Here is a 22,186-nt window from a genome sequence, read left to right on the forward strand (position 1 = left end):
GTTTCCAGATAGAGATCCAGTCTGAACCTGCCGAACGCTGCCAGCAGCCAGAAAAGACAGAGGGAGGCTTTAACCACCAACAGGCAGCTCAAGACTGACTACCTTTGTTGAATTAAGACAAAACAGACCCCTTCATAAGTCTTCCACCTTGTCTTCATCCTCCTTAATGGCTCACTGCACAGTTTGATTGTATGCAGATGAGGAAACCTGATGAACTCAGTTTTTGTGCACATGCATGACCGCAGGGTCTTAGATCTGCCACTTGAGTGAGACTTATTAATGATTTACCGGGACTCCAACTCTTACATATGCACGGAGCAATATAAAAAGGTTAATATGCATTGCATTTTCTCAGGCAAACGTGGTCAGCTTGCAATTCTCGCTGAGTATTAAATAAAAGACCCTTCTGGCATTGTGCTTTTGAGATCGAATGATAGCCACTCAGTAGCATTAATGAATTGCTGATGGCTGATTTAATGAGATTGCTTCTACTCGTGCTCTATTTGAAAGTATAGATATCCAGGTTCTAATTAAGTCCTTGTTTGATTTTAATAAGCAAACATTAAAAAAAGTGTCACGGATCAATATCTGCTTGGTACTCATTAGAGGTTGATATTTTCTTCAGGTGTTACATGAAAATGTCAAGAGCTCCATCAACAGAAACCGAGCACATACATCTTCAGAGCTGAAATTAGATTAACAACTAAAAGTCTACAGTCACACTAATATCCTCACAATGACAATGCTAACATGCTGATTTTTAGTAGATATAATGTTTACCATGTTCCATTGCAGATGGATGGGTGGATAATGTTTACCATGTTCACCATCTTTGTTTAGGATGCTAACAACTACTAATTAGCACTGAACACAAAGTACAGCTGAGGCTACGCGAATGGAGCTTTGCAGGTATTTGCTCATAAATCAAAATATCGTAAATATAAACATTTTGAAGGCGCTAAATGAAAAGTCAGGAGACAACTAAAGTTATTGCAATTCATCCCGAGGGGCAGAAGAATGTGTGTACCACATTCAATGGCAATCCATCCAACAGTCCTTGAGATGCTTCATCCTCAAATGTCAACCTCATGGTGGGGAAAGGGAAACGAGAGATCACCAAAGTCAATATGATTCATCCTCCATGGACATTGAATGTCTGTACAAAATTTCATGGCACAGTCTGGACCAAAGCGGCAGACTGACGACCAACCGACAGACAGATAATTGCTACCCATAAAGCCATGCCTCCAGTGCAGGGGTTCTCAAATCTGTGCCAATCTAGGGAGCGAGCATACGATTGAGGGCCGTTTAACATTATATTTCCTTAAGCACCAAATTCAACAGTTTGCATCAAGCAGCTACCTTCAGTGCTGAGAAGTTAAGTCAACGCTGAAATGCCAAAACCTGCATTTCTTTGAATGGCTCCAAAAGCAAGTCAATCCCCATAGACAAAATGACATACACATGCAGAAATAAACATGTTTACAGCCTGGTACAAAAAACGGTTTTGGTCTCCATAGCTAATATCCCCATTCATGACAAACTGTATAGGGGGTACATGTTTATAGAACTTACCCGTTTAATTTATATCAAGGCTTAAAACTAGGCATAATTGAGGGCGTGGCCACTTTGATTGACAGGTGGGTGCCGTACCAGGTTGCTAGTTGTCTGCTCTACAGTGTCACCTGATCACAATCCACCTCTTTGCCCATTTTTGGATTAGCTGGAAGTCAGAATGTGTCGTCACTGCCAAGATGGTGACAGCCGGAGCCACACACTTTGAGTGTGTTCCAATCCGCGTACTTCTGTACTTACACTTACTATTTTGAGTGCATAAGTGCGTTCACAGTGGGAAGTATGGCAAAATACAGTGCACTCGAAGTACCCGGATGTTGTACTCAAAATGGTCAAATCTTTGATTGTGGAACGCGGGACACTTTCCACACTCAATTGTCGCCATCTTGGCGACGTAGCGGAAGGGGCGGGACCACGACCACTTTTCAAACATACGTAGATAACAGAATAAGACAATACAATACGTAATCATACCGGTGCATTTTCAGCCAACAGGAGGACACATTGTAGGCGTAGGCGACGACGTTGGAAACGTAATTTCCACTCTGCTTGGAATTTTTTTCTTCAACAAAGCAGGCAGATATTTTAGCGGGTAGCGAGCCGCGGTGAAATGTTGCGATCGTCATTTCCGGTCAGTGCGCCGCAGAGTATTCGATTTGAAATGTATGCACTACTCATGTAAGTACAGAGTGCACACAGTGCACTACATTGAAGTGTACTTCAGGAAGTATGTGGATTTGAACACACTCGTTGAGCTTCACAACCGCTCTTCAGAAACCTATGGGTGACGTCACAGAGACTACATCCATATTCTATACAGTCCATGGTTTGCATATAAGGCAGATCACTTTATTTGTCCCCCGAGGTCCAACCGTTTGTCCTGAAACTTCCTTTTCTCCTCAACCATGCTGTGTTTGTTTCCTTGCTGGCTTTTTCATTTCACTTCCACATTAAACTGCCGAGTTGTCCACCGAAATCATTAACTTTAACTAACAGCACTAACATTGATGACAGAATGTAATTCCTGCGAGACTCGTGAGGTGCCACTACAGTAGTTGTCATGCAACCAGTAGCTTTCTACACGTTGTCATTCCTAACCTGACAGATGCTTGTTTAAGGGGGCAAAGTTTAATGCAGTAGCCGAGTAGTATATTAAATGTAGGCTATTGAAAGTGAAGGTTGAAGTTGAATGATTCAAATATAATGCATTTCATGTCATGTTCAGGGGTCGCACAAAATGTTTCTGAGGGCTGCCGTTGCTATGCTCTAGTGTGGCTACAAATAATCTGTTTTTAGCTAAAGAAAGGTTTGGCATACACTCTGGCACTGCCTCAAATGTTCTGGATTTAGAAATGTAACACATGTAAAACACTTTTGACACTTGCAGTGTAGCGCACCAGCATGTAAACTTTACTGTCATGAGACAGTGAGATTTCATGTAAGATTAGATACATTTCAAGAATCCATTAGGAGCACTCATGGGTAATTTTCTTCCACAGAACGAGAAATATTGCAAAGCGATTGCACGGTTGGCATGCAATGATGTAGGTTGAAATACGCACCACAGAAGGTTCACAGCCTGTAATGTGATTAATTGTCACAGCATATGTTGCCTCTATTCGGTTTCTAAATAGAGCCATTTACACATCCTGCACATGTGAATCACAGATATCTTTTATTTGTTTTGCATGAATATTTGATATCTGGGCATGTAAGTCTCCTACAATTACACTCGTCTTTCCAATCACTGATGTTAGTGATGTTAGTTCACGGCGGCCGGCTCTGTGAAGAGGACCTGCTCCCTATGTAGTTATAAACGGCTCATTCTAATAAAAAAAAAAACACAACAATTATTATTTTCAGATGATTATACACTAAAGAAACCACATATTGCATTGGAGCATATTCTACATATTGTGTCTAGAAGTTGAGTTTTCCAAAGTTTTGCTGTTTAGGAGCCACAGTAGCCTTACACTATTACTTTTCATAGACTCAGAGGAACAAGAATGTGATTCATTCATTCAAGCTGCTCTTTCATTGTTGTGATAATTTGAAGTAGTATTTAAAATGCATTTGCAGAGCACTATGTACACTTTTCTTGTCTTCCTTGTCTTTGCATGCAATTGAGATAAACGATTCCATACATCCTCAAGACTGAAGAGGTCAGTCCATTAGAAGAAATGAGCACACTGTTCCGTCGATATAATACGCGTCTTAATTCTGAGCCATCTTTTAAACCTTGTAGACCATGGACTATTATTCAACCACCACATTATTCCTCTTTAACATAATTGCAGACATGATGCTTGATGATAAAAGCGAAGCGGACTAGCTGAGTGCAATGTACCAAGGTATGTTGCATTTACATCCCAGTAATGGGAACTCATATCAACTCATGTTGGATATGTAACCAACCTTGAGTAGACCTGCATAATGTCTCCTAGCTCGGTTGTTCAAATTCTACTGGGCCAGACTATAGGACTCATAAATCACTATACTGAATATTGAAGTGAAGGTGACCCCAACCTCAGTGAAGTCATAACACACTGATTTCTGCATTGAAATAAGTGAATGACGTCAGTATTGAATGCTGCCTTACGCATTTATATTGTTGTATTATTGTCTTGTTGATAACATTTTTAGGTTGACAAATATTTAAAAAAATTAAAAATAAATACATCCACAGAGCCTTTAAAAGGGTGCCAAATGAAAAAATAAAGTATGGCTTTTCCTGAAAAAAAAAAAAGATTGTAGATTAATCATTTTAAAAAATTTTGGCAGGTCAAAATTAATGTTTTGTTTATCTCTGAGGAAGATATCTGACATTTGGTTCCCACTAGGGATGCACCAATACCGATACCGGATAGGATCTATTCAATTCAATTTTATGTTTATGTACTATATACATTATATACTGTAATTTTAATTTCTGTTTGACAAATTTGTTGCTGCATTTAAAAAGTTTACACATGAATTATAATTCCTGTACATTTTTACGATTTTTTACTAAGTTGCTGGGGTACAATTTATTATTTTAATATAAAATAACAATGGAATAAATGTATATCTTTGTATTTATTGGTCACATTTTCATTTTACTAAGTTTGGAAAGCAATGTTTAGTCAAGCCTGATATTGCCTTACATATAAAAGAATGATTCAAGTGACTTCCACACATTGTTTGACTTTTTGTCCACACGACAAGAATAATGTCTATAATACAGTGGCCACATTTAGTTTTAAGATGTATTTTATTACTTTTTATGCAACATTACAACTCTATGGGCCATATTAACAAACAGCAGTAAAGTTAACTTTATTTTTCTCTCTTTTTGTTAAAATTAAGCCGCCCCACATGCCTCGGTAGTTCGACACACAGTAACGCAATAAATATGAATGCAGGCTGCAAACACATTTGCCAGGAGTCGTAGCCAACAATCTGTTTTGAATGATTATCTTGGCACTTTTTGTATAGTCAGCTAACTAAATAGTTGTGTTTATCTCATATCAGGCCTTATTCACAGATAATGTCCATGGTAGTGACTGTCAGGCTTGTGTTGCATGACAGCAGCTGAAGGCATGGGACCAATCAACTGCTGTGAGGGTACTAATAATGTTTGTGCTGTTTGTTCGATGTTTTATACACATTTTGTGATAAAAGTGGATGTTAAATATATGTGTGGTTGTATGTTTGTGTTACCAAACAAAGAGAATTACCGCAAATAGTTTTCGTATAACAAATTGAACAGGCTCACATCGTGCCTGTGAGTTAAGGAATATTTTACACTGTTAATAAAATCCAAGGGAAAGAGACCCATGTGAGGCAACCAGCAGCGTGTTCATTCGCTCAGGTTTTATAAATCCTTTTAATGAGATTTTTTGTTCATTTGGTGTGACATAGCATAACCAAATACTCTTAGGCATCCTCTGAAACTTCCATTTGGACTTTAATTTAATGCCCAGCCTGTTACGGATTTGATGTTCAAAAAAACAAGGAAAGAAAATTTGTGAGGTGACAGAGAAAATTGTATAATTGAAAATGAAATCATGGAGCCCCTGAAGAGACTGCACTAATTTGCATAATAATGAACACTCATGTGTTATTGTGTAGTCCGGTACATGCTGTTTAACTACACTAAGACTCTGAAATGGTTTGTTCCTGGGCTTTGAACCTCTCGCTGTACAGCTGATGACTTTGCACGGAGCAGAATAACAGGAAAATAATGAAAGACCATCTCTCGCACATCAGAGTTCTCTGTAAATTCATTTCAACACATCTGTTCCCCTGGAGTGTCATCAAGTGATGCAGCTGTAAAATATGTGGGAGCGACACCCGTTAATACAGAAGAGCACAAATGGCGAACATTACCCATCAGCCACCATTTATTTAGAAATGAAGTGGGCTTATTTGTATACTCAGTCAGTTTTCTCTGCTCAGGGGACAACTGAAATGATATCCTTGCGGCGGAAACAATGCATTGAAAATGTACCTAAATGTTGAATAGCTGACTAAAAACCTCTCATCTAATTTATCAATTAAAAAACACACTTTGTCTGCCCATATGTCTGCCATTAGCGCATCTGTTATTCGCTGCGTTGGCGAACAAGTAGGTTTTGCCCTTGACCTGAATGAAATATTCAGTAGAGAGCCACACACACACACACACACACACATACTGAACTGGTGGAAAACATGCAGGTGTTAGCTCTAGGTGGGCAACAAGCAGACATCTTCATCTCCAGCGGTCGGAGTCATCGGGGTCGTCATTGTTCTGCTCTGACCCGCTCCAAGCGGCAGAGACACCTGAATCATTTTAATGGTTTCATCGCATGGAGTCTCAGACGCACGAGGAAGGATTACTGTGATTGCATCTGTCCCGCTCCAGTGATATCTGTCTGTGTGGCGGCATCACAGGGTCACGTAAGTCTGTGATTGAAGAAGCCACCGCAGATTTTAACGAACCTACAAAACAAAACTGTAGTCCGGAGAGAGAGAAAAGTAATTTCACATTTTTTGTCTCCCCTGATAATCCGAGTTGAAAAGCAATTTCATGTTGAGGGTTTGAGATGATATCTCACTTTAATCATATTTAGGTCAAAGATGATGATGAAAAAAAAGATCTAAACATCTAAAACCGGGTTTTATAGGAGTTCAGAATGGCAGTAACAGCATTTAAAAAGACAAGTCAGGTCTGTATTTTTTTGATGACAATTAAAGGAATGGGGGCTACACTTCCACGGCGACGCCGTCGGACAGGGCGGAGTTATCAGCTGTAACCGTCGTATGAGAGCAGCGGCCGTGAGCTAGCCAGTGGGGCACACTCACATGCACGAATATGCAATAAAAGCAGCTGGCCAATTTATGTCAACAGAGCACAGAGAAGCTCGGATTACAACACACACAGAAGGAGAGCGACTTCATTCTCTGCTCAGGTAGACCTTTATATTTTTACATAGCGAATAGTTATTTGAAGCTACATTAATGCTCTGGATATCCTATAGAGAAATCATTTTATATCAGAATTAAAGTAGAAATGTACAGTTCCATACATGCTGAGCAAAACAGTGCTTATATTCATGTTGTATTTGCTGGAGTATGCCGGTGGGACTTTCAGCTGAATGCCTCCATATGCTGCATGCCTCACACATGAGAGCTGCAGGCCGGAAACAAAGCAGGAGCTGTTCTCAGCGGTCCTCCCTACATGCTGCTTCTGTCTCTGGGGCTCTTTGGTTTGCATGTGTGAGACCAAACTCATTCAGCATTTAAACCCTTCCTCTGTTTCACACCAACTCCCTCATTTACTCAGGCTACTTTCTACGGCTAAAGAAAGCCTTTAACATGAATGAATTCATCTTAATTATCGTCTGAAACTATAAGTAAAAACCTCTCATTTTAGAAGTGTGTCGGGAAAATATGTAACTATATTACTGTGATGTGAGAAGCAACTAGCTTTTGCCAGCAGCAGATTATTCATTGGATCTCTGTAGCAATACCAGCTGCTGCCCTTATACTGTAGTTGCTGATTTGCGTATTTGACACCTTTGTAAATACTTCATGTGGAAGTATTCATAACTCTTCCTGGCACACTCAATAGTACCACTGAGTTATAGTAATTTTTTCAAATGTACAGTAATTATTAAAAACACCGCTTTTGAAGGCTTACAGTAGCTGCTTCTTGATTCCTCGACATTAAGCCTTTCATGAAGCCAGAAGAGACTTTCTGATTTATTTTTCCTTTGGCTTCTTTACAGTCTCCTTTAAGGGACCCCCCAGCGATGTAGTCACTTGATTCAAAGTGTTTTCCTCTGGGAGCAGCTCTTTCAGAAGTGATGTGTGATTATCTCCACTTGTCACAATCCTAATCAAAGTAAACTTCAGACGTGCCACGGCGCGAGCATTATGGGGGGATTGCACAGATGTTTCAGATGGCAAGAATCAGGTGTTACTCCTATTCTGACACGAACAAACAACTTGATGTGCAAGAAGTGAAGGAAGCATTTAATATTTGATGTGGGGTGTAAGGCCTCAGAGTGCTTCTCTTGGATTTCATTTAAACTTTTAGGAGTATCGGTCCAACTACTGCTGTGTTTTAACACTGTTCAGTGTCTCCTTGCAGGTTTTCAGAGCATTAGTGACAGCGGTTGTCGGGCAGTAAATACCTCATAAAATAATCCAGTTTAAAGAGAGTGGACCTGAGGAGTGATCAATATTTCATGATACCGTCAACAAAATGTAAACACAGTGGAGCTGCTGTATAGTCAAACATACACACACCACAAGTCAATACATGACGACAGTAAGGGAGGATATATAAGACACTTTATACCGGCCAACATTTATAGATTCAACAAGGTTGAAATAAGTGCACGACCCAAACAGGGAGAGTGGTCTGTTTACATTATGTGACAGCAGCTCAAATCTCTTTTGCATAAACTCACTATTCTTTGTGACTGAAACAGCCTTCATGCTAATGTCACAGATCAGCAACTGGAACTATCTAAAAACCCTGCCGAGCTTCCTGTGCCAACTCTATATTTGTACAACATTGTGGTGACTAAGGCCAAAGTGGCCAGATGACAATTAGCAGCTTGTGCTGCACAAGGCTCATGCATGACTTCACTGATTTCATAACTGTATTTGATTGTAAGCAGTACCATATTTTCTCACAGGACAGGAAGGAAAAGCTCAGTTGGAGTGTGGGTAAATCATTTTATCGCACAATAAATCATTCATATATAAAACAAGTTTCTTGAATTCTATATTCTAGTTTAATTAAGCAACACTGCCGGCCTGAAGCCATCTGATTTCTTCAAATTAAAGCAAAGAGCTTTTTAAAAGGGCTACACACAGATTATTGAAAACCTATTTCTTCTAAATCCCTCTGGTGTATAAACTTGGCAACCCAAGTGGAAGGCACAGCAAATGTTTATTTTTCAATATTGTGGATGACTTGGCCAATATGAGAGTTACGCATCCGTATGGCATAAGGCTGAATGCAGATGACTTTAGCTTGCTGCTGTGTGGCTAACTACTTTTTGCAAATCCAATCAAAACCAGCCGTACCGCTGCTGTGGGTGATGACGGTTTACCACTCACCAAATCATGCAGGTTTGAATACTATTAATAAGCACTGTTCTATGAGATATTTATAAAGAGGGCCTATTATGCTTTGGTGCTTTTTACCTTTTCTTTAGTGTGTTATAAAAAAAATGTTGTTCATGTTAAAGGTCGGAAAGTTACAAAGCCCAAAAGTCCCAAAAGACATGCTACTCCCTAGGGGTGGGAAAAAAAATGTATTCTCTAATGTATCACAATTTATGTGGAGGTAGAAGGAAGTTACCATTTTTATTGTTGTAGTCTGAGTAACGTGACGTCATATCCGTTCCGTATCCTTCAACCAAAACAAAGCGCAGTTGGTCGCAGTGAGTCAGGTCTGCGGATCTGCGGGTCTGCGGGTCTGCGTGGATACGACTTGAACCCTCACATTTTAAATCAAAGTGGTAAACACTACACATACAATAAAGTATAGAATTACTTTGGGCTTCACACATTGACAGGAAAAGCCCAGCTAGACATCATGGCAAAAGCTGCATGCTAACTCTGTCATGGACAGGAAATTGTATCGGAACGTGCAGTCAAGCCGGCCGTCACTCTCATCTCCGTGGTCAAATCAGCCGACGCCACAACTGTAAAGCAGCCATATACTGACATTTATGTTAAATGCATTCAAACTGCCGTGATGGAGCTGACCATGGATGCACAGTATAAAGAGAACGGACGAGCGAGCGACGCACTTCGCGAAGTTAGCGGAAGTATACATGTGTGACTACGTCCGGTTTTCAAAATAAGGTTTTAACGAAGGGAACTGTATATAAAAAATACAAATATGGAAATAAGATTGATTAGATTATATTCACTAGAAGTATAAAACATTATATGTACCTTATAAATTAGGAAGAAAATACCATTCATTTGTGAGGGAAATGTCTTTATTCTTGGATTTTTGGGTTGTTGGACAAAATTTTATAAAGAATGCCTGACGATGACTGATATATTTGACTTCAGGACATCTCTGACTACATACATGCTGCATTTTTTACTGTATTAATTAGAGATCTTCCAAAGTAAAAGTCCCTGGAAGTGTATAATTAAAGTTTTCCAATGGTCTAGTGTTATAAAAAATACATACTGTATGGAATCGGCACCCAAGTATCGTGATAGTATTAAATTGGGAGATAGGCGTATCATCCCAGCTCCTCTACTCCCCCACTGAAACACTGCTCCTGAACTGCCTGAAACGCCTCGCCTGAAGTCCTGCCTTTTCTTCTGTAACGTGATGATGTCACCAAGTAACACATTTGCATAATACCTGCCTAGCCGCTAGTTTGGCACACCCTCAAACAAAGCAAGTTAGAGCGGAGCTGGAGCAGAGTCTGAAGAGTTTGGTTCGGTGGACCAATCACAACAGAGTGGGCCAGCTGACCAATCAGAGCATACTGGCTGTATGAGAAAATAATAATAATAATAAGTGTAATGTGTTTATAATAATAAAGTGTTTTTTAAACATTAAAGCATGTAAACATGTTCCAGTAGAAACACAGAGTATGCACCTGAAAATGAGCATAACAGGTCCTCTTTAACAGCTTTCCTTTATTAATTTTGCAGACCGGTAATTTAAAATGAAGTTATTACAAATAATGTACAACCTAATAAGAGTTCATGAATAAATTCCCCTGTTAATGAACAGTAATTAACACGTCAAGCTAATAAGCTTATGAGGGATTTGAATTAAAAAACCTGGATGGAAATTTCAGCCGAGACGGAAACCTTGTGTGTATGTTCATGCTTTCCTGTTTGTGTGTGTGATGCTTTTATTGCTTTATAGCTTCAACAACACCACCTGCAATAACAGCTGAACATGCGCCTGCTGTGTGTGAGTGCACTTCATTTGCCCTCTCCTCACCTTCACAGATGCAATGGCGTTCAAAAGACTGAAGCACTTTTAGCCAGAGTTTGTCAAAACAATCCCTTTCCCTGCACCATCTGTCAGAAATCATAGGCCAGCTCACGACCTCTGACCCTCCTCCTTTTATTCAAGAAACTCTGCAGTGCAGTCATGAAAAGTTTTACAGGAACTGAGGCAAGTATTTCTCTAAACACTTTCCAACCTCCACTGATCACACACTCCACAATCTGCTCTGCTTTTCTCACCGTTACGTGATCTAGGGAATCATTTAGACAACACAGTGTAGGCGGATGTCCTTTTGTCGGTATGCACAGCATCTGTGTGGGCTGCCTGCTGGGCTCGGCTCTCTTATGGATAGGGCACTGGAAGGCCCAGGCTCCCTGGCTGCAGTCAGACAGATGCAGACTGGTGGGCGCCTCATCGCTAACTGCCTGCAGACAGACACACAAGCGGCGGCCACAGTGTACCAACACTCGGTTTGAAGTGGCTGCGGGAGTGAATATACAGCACATGTGTGCCTGAGTCGACTTCCCTGGCCTCTGACCCGCCATCGGTTTGTTTACATCCCTTATCATGAGTCAGATGTTGTGAATGAAAAAAACAATACTGTGTAGGATGAGCAATGTTTCATCAGCATTTATGGATATATTATTATTATTAGCATATATTATTTATTTGTTGTTTGTACTGATTTAGTTTTATTAAATTTATTAATGAATGGTGGTTCCCTGTTTGGCATAAAGTATCGTAATCTGTAAGGACAGACACTTTTTACAGACAGCATTTTATATCCGTTTATTTAACCCTGATTCAGTCCTCACCATTGAGTACCTGATGCTTCTTTTAATGTACTGTAGCTTCTATTGGTGTGTTGTGTTTTTTTAATGTAAATGTGTTTTAATTAGGTCTGTTAATGCGATAAAACGCATTTACGTAAACTGGATTTAACGCAACTAACTTCTTAAAAGCATTAACGCAACTTGCTATTTTTAGGTTGTAGCGGGTTTTAAGGCTAGAGTGAAGATACTGGCATCATATGAAACAAGAAAACCGAAGGAATCCATTGGTACCAACCATGTCATATTAGCTCGTCGGGAAGAGCGACAAATAACGCTTCAAATTTAAGCTCATGAGGAAAAACTGTCATGGCCATTTTCAAAGGGGTCCCTTGACCTCTGACCTCAAGATTGGCTTGCATGACTCTGAAAAATCATCATCTAATATTAGCAGCGTGTTCTTTATATCAGCTTGCACTAAAGAAGATAAAGGACCTTAATGGGCAGCACATACCTCACGACTGAAAGGATTTCCCCTCCTCTCCATCTCTGCTGTTATACTGTATGTCTGTACTGTCTAGGTGAGATGTTTCTCAAGACATTTCAGATGATGAAAGACGGCATCAGTTGCACAAGATGAATAATTAAGTGGTTATTTTTACCCCTCTGGGGCATGAAACGGCTGCCAGTATGTGTGCAGACAGGTGAGAGGATTGCTGACTGTATAAACGATGGCATTGAGTCAGAGGATCTTATGGTTTCACAGGCGTGCAGCCAAGCTTGTTAATAAGGGTCTAGCAGGGGATTGTTCTGCTTTCGGAGCACTCTTAAGTTTTAATAATTCAAATACAGAGGTATTGTAAAGTTTATGCTACATCCTGAGCCGCTGTTCTTGTATATAAAATCATTAGGGAGAAATCTAAGGAAATGTTCCCCATTGTAGGTTCTTAATAGGGCTGTCAAGGTTAACGCGGTAAAAACTCGTTAACGGGAATTTGTTTTAACACCACACATTTTTTTCACGCCTTAACACAACTTGCAATATCGATCTTTCGGAGATTGGAGAAGGCTCAGTTATAAAGCTAGAGTGAAGATACTGCAATCATATGAAACTAAAAAACCTAAGGAATCCATTGGTACCAACCGTATCATACTAGCTTGTCACAAAGGAGGGTAAATAACGCTCCAAACTTACGTTCAATTTTGGCGAGGAAAAAACAGCCATGGCCGTTTTCAAAGGGGTCCCTTGACCTCTGACCTCAAGATATGTGAATGGAAAGCCCACTGACGGCTGTTGTTGCCTGCTGGACTTGAGTTTGCCATGTTATGATTTGAGCATTTTTTTAATGCTAAATGCAGTACCTGTGAGGGTTTCTGGACAATATCTGTCATTGTTTTGTGTTGTTAATTGATTTCCAATAATAAATATATACATACATTTGCATAAAGCAGCATATTTACCCACTCCCATGTTGATAAGAGTATTTAATACTTGACAAATCTCCCTTTAAGGTACATTTTGAACAGATAAAAAATGTGCGATTAATTTGCGATTAATCACGATTAAATATTTTAAACGATTGGCAGCCCTAATTTTGAATAAAGCAGTCAGTATCTCAAGTTATTATCATCAGCTTGATGGGAAAGGACATGGAGAGAAAGCACTTTCCTTTGACTACAATGTCAAATTATCGTGATATTCAAATTAAATCAATCTGTCACAGAACCTCAGATCCGGGTCATGTCTTTGTACCTGTTGACCGTGGATAAATTGTGCCCATAAGGCTGAACAAGCCTCTGAATCATGCATGTGGTGCAATTTTGCTCGGTGCTGTGTGTAAAATATAGGTATATTTCCCCTCTTGCCTCCAAGCTAATGGACAGAGAAGGAGGTAAAAAAAGATGACAGAAGCAGGCACACAGGCACTTAGCCATTTTTAATTATATATGTCTTGCATCTCCGTCAAAATAATCCCACTGTGCATTCCCTGTAAGTGTATCAATATGAGCTGGACACTATTTACAGACATAGAGCTCCATTCCCTTGGTTGAAGGGAGGGCGGCCAACCCTAAACCAGAGAAGCTCAGCTGGGAGAGCTGAAAGCACCAACATTAAGTATTTTCAGCCTTACTTCCATCTAGACCATAAATAAACCTTACTTATTCCAGAGTCACAGAGTACAGGCTGCATGTCACAGCTGTTGGAATAGCCGTGTCTCTTTTGTAAGGCTTTTAGTGTAGGTGGTGGTGTGTTTATCCCACCGGTCACGCTGAGGCAGCCACCATGGGGCCTCAGCCCTCCTCGCTGAGTGTTGGCTGAGTTTGCCCACGCTCTGCTCTCCACAGTGAGCGGTCTGTCTCTCCCGGTACCCGAGCTGTCAAGTTGCTTCACAGGAAACATACAGGAGGAGGGGCGCAGACAGGGGACATCATTTTCACTAAATTACAGAGCAAGTATGACCCTCGCACTAATTCTTTTTCTGGCTCTTGGGGGAATTATGAGGTAAGTCTGACACCTTGACTGCTCCATAATGAGCGTCTACACAGGCAAAGCATAGAGACAATAAACTTCACCGAGGGTAATACCTTGGCTTAAGCGACACTTCACTACCCCTGCAGAGCCACTGATAAGAGGATAAAATCTCAAATTGGTCTCTTTGTCTTGGGCGACGTGTGATTGATATTTCAGCAGAAGAACAAAAGAAGTTTCGAACCCAAACCTGCGTAGCCGGGTGAAATGAAAACCAATCCTTCGCTCAGTGAAGTCCCTTCTAGGTGCAATTTCAAACTTTTTCGGAAACCCATCGCAGGAAATATGAGATCAATTATTACCTCAAGCCGTTTATCTGTGCTGACTAAATATTTAAATGAATGCAAATGGTACTCCCACAAAGGTTCGTGGATGGGGATCTGAGCCGTAACCTAGTCCCACTCAGCGCTCTACCTAGTGTTTATGCAAATTATTCTTCACAGCTAGTCTGCTCATTGCCATTCTTCAGTTAGTGCAGCGCATACAGCGCATACTGGTTCCTGCATACATATTTCTCCTTCCTTTCATCGCTCTGATCTGTCCTTCAGTCACTGCTTGTTATTATCGCCTCAATAGAATTTTAGATGAAGTCATTAAATGCAAAGGCTTTGGAATTGTATATTGCTGTGTTAATATTCAATGGTGTACTTTACTTGAACTTAAACTTTATTAGATTCGTCATATACATACAGGTACATACATGTCATTTGAATCAAGCCGATTTTGGGCCAGATTCCCCCCCCTCTCAACAATCGTCAGCAAAGCCCCGCTTTTTTGATGGTTCTAAAGATTATCTTTCCAGATATTCCTGTGGTGTGAGATATGTTAAAAGTGTTTTTACATCCCCCAATCTGCTCGGAAGTCCATCCCTGCCGCGTCGATCTCAAATCGTAAATATTGAACTTGTTTAATATTTACGATCGGATATCCTGTTGTGTGTGGGGAACGCAGAGGACAGATGATGGGAAAGAACGATAGCCAATTGGAAACCAAGTGGGCGTTGCTAATGCATGAGCTAATGCAAAATGGAAGCATAAAGTAGTAGTAAGATGGACCTCAGAAATGGAGGAACAACTTGTTAATTTGTGGCAACAACGCAAGTGTTTTTCTTTAACATGTCTCCATGACTTCATCCATATTTTTTTGTTTTTCTTGGTGAATTTTCAGTACAAAGTAGAGCAAAAACTAACACCGCTAATTCTTCCTGCTCGTCATCCACCATGTTTGTTTACACTGAAGTCACGTTTGATAGCGGGAGATTTTGCGTCCATGAATGAAGTCTGTTAGTGTGTGTTGTGCTATTTTGGCCAAATTATTGCTCTCCATACACTATAAGAACAAAACTGTTTTAACATAACATCTGTTAAGATTTGAAAAATCTTTTAGTGGGGACCAACCTTAACCCGTCCTTAGGAGCAGTGGGAGCAACTTGGGGTTCAGTGTCTCGCTCAACAACACTAGTAGAAACAGTAGAAACCGGGGATCAAACCGCAAACCTTGTGGTTAAAAGACGACCACACTAGGAAATATACTTTTTACTCCATTACTTTTACCTGACAGCTTGTAACTAGTAGTACTTTACAAATTAAGATTTCACATACAATACATATGAAGACCTTTTAAAATGTTTAGAAATTAAACCACATATAAAATTTGATGAATTGATTAGTTGATTAAACATTTAGATCAAAATATTTATAAGCGATTGATTAATTTTTTTAATGCAAAAATGTCAAAAATGTCATGGTTTCAGCTTCTCAAATGTGCCAATTTGATTTTTTTCTTGAATCAGTAAACTGAATCATTTTGAGGTTTGGACTGTAGCTCAGAGAATGTATGTCTGAAAATAGTCAACAATATGTTAATTTCAGTCTCTCAAAGTCCAAGGTGATGTCTTTAAATGTCTTGTTTTGTCAGTCCAAAACCCAAAGATATTCAGTTATATGATATAAAATAGAGAAAAGCAGGAAATCTTTATATTTCAGAGGCTGAAAACAGCATTTTCTGCTATTTTTGTATGAAAAAAATGACAGTGACGATTAATTGATTATCTAAATAGACTAATCATTGCAGCTCTAATTTGCATACATGTATGCCTGTATAACTATTAATATGGTTTATTATAAAAAAAAAACACATCTATTTCTGTAAATAATAAGCACATGGTTACCAATATTGTCAATTGTCTTATCGTTATTTTAAAATCAGCTGTTATTTACTATATTGACATGTATTTTCTTTTTTCTTTGGTTTCATTTTATTCCTGTATTTGTTAGCTGTAAACAGGCTGATGACAGAGAAGATGGGACAAAAGCAGAGAGACATTAATACCGTGTCATGTGAAATCACTCAATACCTTTCCAAGGTGCAACATTCAGTCTGCGGTGTTTGTGTGTTGCTGTGAGGACAATAACAAGGTATGTAAGTAAGGCTGTTAAACGCCAACAAGCGGCTTCGAGTGCAGCTTCCTATTTCTCCCACATAACATTATCATTGGTGAAGCAGCTGTAGATGTCGGCCCCAGTGCTTAGCTAGTAAGATGGATCTCCTGCACTTCCCTGACAGCAGATATTCCATTATATCAACCAGCAGTCACCGTCTCCTCCCCTGAATTATTGCCGGCGCTGTTACTTGCCTCAGCACCAAATTGGCTTAGCCAGTAAATGAAGGATTTGAATAATACATTCCACCTATCTGCCTCCTTTTCTTCTGCCTGGACTTCATTTAGTGACATTATAATCTCTTCATTTATAGCAGTTGCCCAAGATTTACATGAAGCATTACCACCCTTTCCAATGCAAAACAAGGCAAATCGCCTGATATCGAAAGTAGCATTGCTGTCATTTTTATCTTTATTATTTTGTATTAGAGTTAAGTATTATATAGTAGCGTTAAGAAAATATAAAATAATCAGTTATATGTACATGCTCTTAACTGGATTGAAATGTCTAGGACCGACGGTGTTGTTGGTCTCCTTCACTCCTTATCTATACTTCTTCTTAGTTGAAAAAAATACATTACTTACAATTACGTTGTTGGATCAATTCACACTTCAGCTTTATGTAGGCTCAGTGTTGTTTCTTAAAGACATTCAAAGTTGGCCCCTCCTCCCCCCGTCTCAACGACACTGGAAGCGCACCACGCCCCCTGACCGCGGTTGCCAGAACCACCTGCAGCATCACATATGGCAGCGAAAGAGAAAGCTAACCCGAGATTCACTCTCGTTTTGGCATAAGCTTTGTCCGCATTGCGTTTAGCCTCGCTATACTGTATTTGCATTTTTTCGGCGGTGTATCCACTATTTTCATAGCTTCCTCTTGGATGTGTGTGATTCAACAACTGAACCGTTTCACTTTGTCTGTGGATGTTCGACAGATTATCTGCAGAGTATATATGACAATTCACTAAGATACCTATATATTCTCAGAATAATTGAGTTGAACTTGAACTACTCACTCAACCTGTATAGCATTGCGTCAGTGAGTAGTTCAAGGTCAACTAAATTATTAAAATTATTATTACAAATACTCCATAAGCTTTTTTTAGGTGGACTTTCCAAATAAAGTGATACCAAACAAATAGGTACATCTGTTGAACTTATATTAAATGTATAACGAAAACATGTCTGAGAAATCTTAAGTACAAATAAAATGTCTATTGTAGGGTATATACAGTATAATGCAATATTCAGACTTTGTTTTAGCCATTCGAAAAAAAATGTAATTGGAAGACCAGAAGGAGAATAACTGAGACCAATTTTTGATTTCACCAATTGCTGGGGGAAGTCATACAATTTTGAAAGGTGCTGAATGCAAGATTGGGAGCTTTTCTATTGCCTCCGCATGGCTCTCAACATGATGGTGGCTGAGCCGGAGGCTCAAAGCTAACGGCGCTAACAGCGCTAACCGTGAAAACAACGACAAAGACTGCTGACAGGGTTAACATTGTTAACCCGGAGAGGAAACGGAAGGTGTGTGCCACGCTTCTGCCACGGTGCCGCTGGTCAGGACGGGGTTATCAGCTGTAACTGCTGTATGAACGCAGTGCAGAAAGGTGGCCATGAGCTAGCCATTGGAGCACGCTCACGTGCACGAACTTGCAGTAAAAGGCATCTGCGGCCCACCGGGTTATGTCAACAAAACGAGGAGAATCTTGGATAACAACACACAGAGGGAGAGCGACTTCATTCTCTGTTCAGGTAGACATTACTCCTCTATATCTTTACATAGACAATAGTTGTTTGCTGCTATATTAATGCTCTGGATATCCTATAGAGCACCTTTAAAGCATGCATGAGTGAGAAATTCATTGCTGCGCTTGCTTGTTTTGAAAGGACAATCACGTTGAACATAATGTGCAGCTTCAAGCTAAAACCCCTGAAAGCATCAGTTTAACTGAAATTGCGGTTAAGCCACCCAAATGCAAAGTGACAGAAAAACAAAAAGGTTAAATACTGGAATGCAAACAAACCTATTGCCACCATGGATTATATGTAGAATCATTCCGTTACATAAAGATTCCCTTTGAGTCAAAACAAAAACTAGATTTTCTTAAAACCCACAAAATCTATAAATCCAGTCACACAGTGACGACGCCATAGCATTACACATCTGTATTCATCATAACAAATATATTCCCTTATATATATATATAGACTTACACTCCACTGTGCATTATAAATCATTGCTGTATTATGAACAGAGACAGTCCTGTCCAATAGGAATCAAAGCTCGTACCTGAACGACGTCAAAGCGATCATGCCCTCTAGGTAAATTCAGCTGGGAAGGTTCATTATGAAAGCCCATCAAGCCCACCCCATCTGCTGCACTCTGAAAGATGCAGAGTACTCATGTTGTATCTGAATACAGAATAAACAAAACAAAGAGGCAATAAAAAACTGATTTCACAAGCTTGTACTTATGCGCCTTTTCCAATGTATCCTAAAATATCCTGCATGCTATACGGTTCAGAATTGAAGCAGAAGCATTGACATTTGTTTCCATTCATGTAGCTTGGCCTGCTCAAAAGAACAATGAGACCTTTGGCTGTGACCTGTTCTTCCATATCCTGCCAGCTGTGGTCCTTGATATCTTTAAACCTTTGTTTTTTTCATTCAGGGTGGTGTGCAGTGGCAGCACAAGGCTCAAAGGCTACAGTGTCTGTATGGGGTCATGTATCAGGCTCGCCCCGGGGTCGTGAGGACATTACGGAGCGTGATACAGTGTGTCTGTCATTCTCAGTGCTGCAGCTGCACTGCTGTGACTTCCTGGGCCGGGCTGTCCACATCCACATTTCACAGCTCACAACGTGACTGCTGCAATGAGACAAGACATCGCAGCGTCTCGGTGCCAAGTCCTCGCACAGCCACTTGCTCCCTCTCAGAGAAAAGCATCTGTAGCCTGGCTGCCGCTTCCCGACTTGCTCGGGTCATCCCCCAGACTACGTCATTACAGAGGACATCAGGCTGCACTCTCCATAAATTAAATCTGGGACTGCATTTACACAGGCACAGACATTGTGGGTTTAACCCTTCAGGCACAGATCAGATTTGTATCTTAGCAGGGAAGTCTTTTCTTCAGTTCCCAGCTCCCTTATTTATACACTGACCCTATAGCATGTATAGTATAGTAGGGTCACCTTGCCATGACTTCCATGATTTGGATTTTGTTCATGTGTGAACCCAAAGGGAGAATAAAGAAATACAAAACACTTAAATATGTAAGCACTGTCCCGTATCACAATGCGTCGACGCAGGCCCGTATGGGTGAGAATTTGTATCCTGCAGGTTCTTGTTTTCAATAATTTATCATTGAGGTGTATTGATTTACTATCACAGAGACCAATGCTTGACCTCTTCAGTGAAGTATGGTCTACTTCAATATAGCTGCCCTGGCTCCTCCTTTCTCTCTGCCCCCCACTCCATTTAATCCTGCAATTTACGGATGGCTGCCATCACAATGTGTCAGTTTTTTTTACTTCTCTAAAGGGACTCCTTAATGGTTTCCATTTACATTAGTGTGCCTGTGCGCTGTCATGACAAATACAGCTTGTCATAAGGACATACACAACATAGGTCCATGTGAATTTTACAAAAATATTTAGATGATGTTAAAGGTCCCATATTATAAAAAAGTGAGATTTTCATGTTTCTTTATTATAAAGCAGGCTTAAGTACTATATAAATACTGTGAAAGTATTTAAACACTCAATCCACAGGGAAATACACACAGCCCGTATTCAGAAACTCTGCATTTGAAACAAGCTGTCAGGATTTCCGCCCATTCGTGATGTCACAAATGTACAATATTTAGACCCTTGACACAATTTTAAACGTAAACATTCTAAATGTGTCCCAGTTTATTCCTGGTTGCAGTGTATGTGAATGTCATCAGCTGACAGGAAGTATACATGAACCCAAGCTGTTGCCTAGCAACACAATTCTGACGCAATTCCGTCAAAATGCGCTAAAACGGAGCGTTTCAGACGGAGTGTAAATACAGGCATATTCAGGCTGACAGTATGAGGAAAATAAAGTTTTTTTTTTAACATTACAGCATGTAAATATGTTCTAGTAGAAACACAAAATACAAGTATGAATCTGAAAATGAGCACGATATGGGACTTTTAAAGGGAATAGACACAGTAAAGCTCCCTCATATTACAGTTTTTAGGATATCCAATAGTCCAAATAGTATTAAATTGACATATTAAGCACTTATTTTTGCTTATTAAGGGGCCCCCTGCTGGTAGGACCAATAGACCTTTTGTATGAAAAATGATCTCCTTTCATGCAATACCAAATTAAACATGCCCCCAACCATACTGTGAAATTGAGCAATTCCAGCAGCAGTGGTGCAGCCCACACTCACACAGAGAGAAAAAAAAAAAAAAAAAAGGATGAGAAGTTTGCTCATAGATTGGCTGTTCAAGCCTCCAAAAGCTCATGTGACGTCACTGATCACTCCAGACTGTCTTCATTAACTTGAAACCTTTCAGTTTTGTTTTTTATAATACACCGTTCTATCACGCAGTTTTTCCCCCCACTTCCACCAGGAGGAGTTGCCATAATAACCCTCCCCGGCATCCGTGATGAACCTGCCACCACTTATAGCCTCGCGGTGAGAAAACAATCTTATTATGAGATTTAAACTTTGCCTCGGCTAGACTTTGGAAGAAGGAGGATCAACATGCGCTCCTCTCGCACTTGTTTCACCCACAACTGATACAGTAAAGCAACCTTTCTAAACCCAATACCTGCTCTGATTGTGGTTAAACGCCGCTGTCAGCTCTCGGTGTAATAGAAAAGCAGGTTCTCCGGGTCTGCTCAGCATAAATATAAAGACGAGAGAGCTGAGAGGAGCTCAGCGCTGAATAAAATCACTCACCGACTAAATGGATCTTTGAGACTCTCCCTTGACGCAGTCAGTCGCTGCTGGTGTGCGCGTCTTCAACCAGGAGACAGAACAACTGGGATTCTTTTTTTTATTTCATTTTTTATTATTATTATTATAATCTAACATCTCCTGTCTCTTGTGAACATGTCCTGTGGTGACATACAGTAAAACAGCCAGCTTTTGTATCGAGAAGAAGAGGCTCCGCGATCGTCAAGAAAGGTAAGCTTGTTCCAGTGTGTTTTAACCACATTTTTACACTTTCAATATCAGCTCACTTTACGCACAAAATGTATTTTGCATTCACATGGAATAGCGGTAAAGGAAAGCTTGCATGAGTATTGGTGTTTTTTGAATAGCATTTCTATTTGCTGTTGTGTGCAGAACAAAAACAGTATAACTCTTATATTATTAAGAGCAGACAACACTATGTGAAATGCACAGCTGA

General features: G+C 40.0%; 1 protein-coding gene across 1 annotated transcript in view; it reads left to right on the plus strand.

The window, feature by feature from the left end:
• The first annotated feature begins 21,355 nt into the window (after positions 1–21,355).
• elfn1a (extracellular leucine-rich repeat and fibronectin type III domain containing 1a) overlaps positions 21,356–22,186 on the plus strand; it is an 86,438-nt gene continuing 85,607 nt past the window's right edge. The window contains exon 1 of the mRNA XM_074656062.1: positions 21,356–21,960. The gene's annotated coding sequence lies outside the window, so the exon portion shown is untranslated. The remainder of the gene's footprint in view (positions 21,961–22,186) is intronic.

Source organism: Sebastes fasciatus, chromosome 13 (assembly GCF_043250625.1).
Source record: "Sebastes fasciatus isolate fSebFas1 chromosome 13, fSebFas1.pri, whole genome shotgun sequence".
Taxonomy (NCBI): domain Eukaryota; kingdom Metazoa; phylum Chordata; class Actinopteri; order Perciformes; family Sebastidae; genus Sebastes; species Sebastes fasciatus.